Raw genomic sequence first — 5702 nt, forward strand, 5'->3', positions numbered from 1 at the left:
GCCACTGACATCACCAACCATGAGGTGGTGAACAAATTGCTGAGATCGCTTGATTCCTCATTTGATACTTTGGCATTGATGATACAAGAACGTGGAGACTGTAAGTCACTTGATCCCGGTGATATCCTCGAGAGACTAAACACTCATGAGTTCCAGCTTGCTGAGAAGAGAGAGATCTATGGATCAAGTTATGGCAGATCACGAGCTCTGAAGGCCAAGGCAGTGTCTGAATCTGAAGGTGAAGATTCTGGTAGCAGCCTTGGTGACCCTAAAGAACTGAGCCAAGAGCTAGCAATGCTCGTGAGGAAATTCCGGAAGTTCTCAAGATGTGGTCGTTTTGGAAAATCCTCAAGAAGTGGTGACTTGAGATTAGATTCCTCATCCCATGATTACAAGAAGAGACTCTGTCACAAATGCAAGAAACCCAGTCACTATATTCAAGATTGTCCTTAGTGGGAAAAGGAATCAAAGAAGAAGAAGTACAAGGACTACAGTTTTGATGATTCAAAGAAGAATAAATTTTTAAAGTCCTCTTCATCAAAACCTTCAAGGTCTTCATCTCACAAGAAGAGCAGCTCCAAGAAGGCTCGGACATTCATTGGCAAGGAAATGAACTCTGAGGCTGAATCTGAGGAAAATGAGGAAGATGAGGAATCTAAGGAGTCAGACTCTGGTGTGGCGAGCCTAGCCCTCGCTACCGCGTTCGTCAGCAACTCCATCTTCAACTCTAAGGAAAAGGGCCTCCCCAACACTACTAATGACGGCATTGATGACTACGCTCCCACCTATTGCTTCATGGCAAAAGGCTCAAAGGTACTCAAATATCCCTCCTCTGAATCAAGTGAGGATGAATCTGATGAAAACCTCAAATCCAACTATTCTAAACTTGCTAAGATTGTTGTGAAACTGCAAAAGGCTCTAGAAAAAGTTCAAAACATGCTAGATAAAAGCGATGATATGTTGGGCGAGGAAATGGATCGCACTAAAATTTTGACTGAAAATCTTCAGAGACTTCAGTCCAAGTTTGACAATCTTCAAGGTCATCATAACACTCTCTTGTCTGATCATGAGAAGCTTTCTTATGAATTTCTTCAAAGAAAGCAAGATCTGGAGCAGTTAAGAGTGAGTTATGAAGATCTTCGGAAGGAGCGTGATTCATTACTTTCTCAACAAATCAGCGCTACTCAGGAAGAATTTATTCCTCCATGTTTGAAGTGCATTGAACGTGAATCTGCTAATTCTTCACCTGAATGCTCAAATGCTTCCATTGCTGCAAATTCTTCAACTGTCTCTGCTATCACTAATTCCTCATCTAAGGACATTGCTAGTATCACTGATGATGCAGGGCTGAAGGAATTTTATATGACAGGCATGTACAAAAGCCTCAAAGGGCATCAGGCTCTTTGTGATGTGCTTAAAAGCAGATCCTCAACAGGAACCCCAGGAAAGAGGGTATTGCCTTTGAGAGGAAACTCAGTGCTGATGGGACCTACTGGAAACCTGAGCAGTATCCCAAAACCTCATGGGTTGCTGCAAAGAGACCTTCAGTGGATCCATCTACTTTATCTGACTTTACATGTGAATCTTCATATTCTTCTGATGAGTCATTTGACTCCAACTATAAATTGTTCAAAAATCAGAATGGTGAAGTATTTGCTAGATATGTTGGCACTAACTGCAGGAACGGTCCTCTCATGAAGAAAATCTGGGTTCCCAAAAGGTGCCTTGAAAATCTTCAGATGAATGTCATCATAACACCACCTGTGAAGAATAGGAACCCCAGATCAAATTCTTCATATGGACCAAATTCTTCATATGGATCCAAGTCCTCATACGGACCAAATTCCTCCCATGGATCAAATTCCTCAAAAGGATCAAAGTCCTCATATGAACATCATCGTGCTAACTCTTCTATTTCGCAGGGAAGATCTAAGGATTATGGATATGTGCATTATTCGTCAAATCATTATGTTCATAAATCCTCAAAGAATTTCTCTGCTTACTCTTATGCTTACCATAACCCTTCATATGAAATGAAGTGGATTGGCATCTATGCCACCTTTATCTTATGGAGCTCGCAGAATGATGAACTCTTTGCCACCCCTTCAGATGTGGGTGGTGAAAAAAAAGAATTGATCTCTTATGCAGGGTCAGGTCTCCAGTCGAATTTAAACGTCTGAAGAATTTGCTGGAGACCTGAATATGCTTGAAAGGACGCAAGCTAATCATGAAGAAATGAATTCTCATTTCTCACGTCCTCTACTGCTTTATCCGTTCTATTGTTTGATGAATTTGATCTGATGAAATTGATATCATATTATTCACTGATGAAGTATATGAGTTCGTAAGCTGCACTGATTCATCTGCAGGATGATCAACCCAAAGCCACTGAGTGGGTCCTCGATAGTGGATGTACAAATCACATGACTGGTGACAAGAATCTATTGATGGACGCTCCCTTATCTCCATCGCATCTGAAGCATATCACTTACGCTGACAAAGGCAAAAGCAAGGTATTGGGTCTAGGTAAGGTTGCAATCTCAAAGGATCGACACATGGATAAATTCATGCTTGTCGAGTCCTTAGGGTTCAACCTCAATGCTTTGTGATCTTGATATGGTTGTTGTCTTTGGCAAGTATCGTTGTGTTGTGATCATGGAAGCTGACAATTCCAAAGTCTTTGAAGGCTTTAGGAGAGGAGATTTTGTATATTATTGATTTGTCTACAGGACCACAACCTGCTACATGTCTACTTGCAAAAGCTTCAGAAGGCTGGCTATGGCATCGACGACTTGGTCATGCTGGGATGAGAAACTTGCACACGCTCGCGAAGAAGAAGCATGTCATTGGCATCGAGGGTGTCAAATTCCTCAAGGACCATTTGTGTGGAGCTTGTGGAGCCAGAAAGATGACCAAGGCCAAGCATCCCTCAAATACCATCATGACTAACACTCGTCCATTTGAATTGCTTCACATGGATCTCTTTGGCCCTACTCACTATGCCACATTTACTAATGTTGCATCTTCATATGGCTTTGTCATTGTTGATGATTATTCTCGATATACATGGGTGCATATCATCACTTACACAACTGAAGTGTAGGAAGTTTTCAAATGATTTTCCTCGAGGGCTTCAACCAACTTTGGTGTGAAGATCATGCACATCAGAAGTGACAATGGAACTGAGTTCAAGAACACTGGTCTTGATGACTATCTTGATGAACTTGGTATCACTCATGAGTTATCTGCTCCATATACTCCTCAGCAGAATGGCGTCGTGGAGCGCAAGAACGGGACTCTTGTTGAGATGGCTCGCACTATGCTTGATGAGTACAAGACGCCTACTCGCTTCTGGCCTGGGGCAATTGATACTGCTTTCCACATCATCAACAGGGCATATCTTCACAAATTTTTCAAGAAGACTGCATATGAACTCCTCACTAACAAGAAACCCAATGTGAGTTATTTCAAAGTCTTCGGTGCTAAATGCTGGATTAGAGATCCTCATCACAGTTCTAAATTTGTACCGAAAGCACATGAAGGTTTTATGCTTGGTTATGGTAAGGACTCGCACACCTACAGAGTCTTCAACACCTATCACCACAAGGTTGTTGAAACTGTAGATGTGCGGTTCGATGAAACTAATGGCTCGCAAAGAGAGCACCTACCTCCTGTGACAGATGAAATACCTCCCAAGGAATCTATTAAGTTCAAAGCTACTGAGGATGTCATTCCTACCGAAGAATCTGCTGAAGAAGTTGTCCCAGAACATGAAGAACAGCATGCTGATGCACCCGAAGAAAATGGTGTTGAGGAAAATGCTGATCAAATTCTTCAACGACAACCAGCTCATCCTCGCGTTGCAAATGAAGTGCAGATTGAGAAAATCATCAGCGACATCAACATTCCAGGTCCTCTCACACGCTCAAGAGCTTCACATTTATCTAACTTTTGTGGGCACTTTGCTTTCGTCTCTATCACAGAGCCCACTAAGGTAGATGAAGCATTTCTGGAGCCTGAGTGGATTCAAGCTATGCAAGAGGAATTACATCAATTTGAGCTCAACAACGTCTGGGAACTGGTCAAACATCCAGATCCTCGCAAGCACAATATGATTGGCACAAAGTGGATCGACCGCAACAAGCATGATGAAAATGGCCTTATGGTGAGGAATAAGGCATGACTTGTAGCTCAAGGCTACACACAGGTTAAAGGAATTGATGTCGATGAAACTTTTGCACCTATTGCTAGACTTGAGGCTATTCGCATATTACTTACTTATGCTAACCATCATGATATCATTTTACATCAAATGGATGTGAAAAGTGCATTCCTCAATGGTAAGCTTGAGGAAGAAGTATATGTTGCTCAACCCTCAGGTTTTGAAGATCCAAAGCATCCCGATAAAGTCTTCAGACTCAATAAGGCCCTCTATGGCCTCAAGCAGGCCCCTCGGACGTGGTATGATACTTTGAAGGAATTCCTCATGAAGAAAGGCTTCAAACCCGGTTCACTTGACCCAACTCTTTTCACTAAATCTTATGATGGTGAATTGTTTGTGTGCCAAATATATGTTGATGATATCATTTTCGGCTATACTGACCAACGTTACAGTGATGAATTTGCCTATATGGTGAGTCAAGAATATCAAATGTCTATGATGGGAGAATTAAAATTCTTCTTAGGTCTTCGGATTCGTCAACAACACAATGGCATATTCATATCTCGGGAGAAATACCTCAAGGATGTACTGAGGAAATTCGACGTGCAAGATTGCAAAGGAGTCAAAATCCCTATGCCCACAAATGGCCATCTATGCACTGATGAAAATGGTATTGACTTCGATCAAAAGGTATACCGCTCCACGATTGGTTCTTTATTGTATTTATGTGCATCTAGGCCAGATATTATGCTTAGTGTTTGCATGTGCGCCGGATTTCAAGCTACACCGAAGGAATCACACCATAAGGCTGTGAAGCATATTCTTCGATATCTAGTTCACACACCAACACTTGGATTATGGTATCCCAAGGGCTCGGCTTTTGATCTCATTGTATATTCAGACTCTGACTATGCTGGTGATCGTGTGGACCGCAAGTCAACATCACGCACATGCCATTTCCTCGGACGATCCTTGGTATGTTGGTCCTCGAAGAAACAGAACTGTGTATCACTATCTACTGTTGAAGTTGAGTACATTGTTGCTGGTTCTTGCTGTGCTCAATTACTGTGGATGAAGCAAACCCTCAAGGACTACAGCATCAACATGAAGAATGTGCCTCTCTACTGTGGCAATGAGAGTGCCATCAAGATTGCTCATAACCTAGTTCAGCACTAGAAGACAAAGCACATTCAGATTCATCATCATTTTCTTCGTGATCATGTGTTGAAGGGCGACATCGCTATTGAGCATGTGAAGACTGAAGAACAGCTAGCCGATATCTTCACAAAGCCCTTGGATGAGAAGAGATTTAGCAAGTTGAGGTGTGAGCTAAATATCTTAGAATCTTCGAATGTCCTTTGAAAAGGACACACATCCTAACACTTATTCAAAATTGATGACTTATATGTGCAACACACGAAGTAATGTTTTTCTTCAATCAATGAAGACTAACCCTCTAAGTATGAAGAAATTAACAAAGAATTTGATTCTCAGAACCCTACGACAATTGTACGCGGTGTCTGTAATCATCATTCTTATA

Source organism: Triticum urartu, chromosome 7 (genome assembly GCF_003073215.2).
Source record: "Triticum urartu cultivar G1812 chromosome 7, Tu2.1, whole genome shotgun sequence".
NCBI lineage: Eukaryota > Viridiplantae > Streptophyta > Magnoliopsida > Poales > Poaceae > Triticum > Triticum urartu.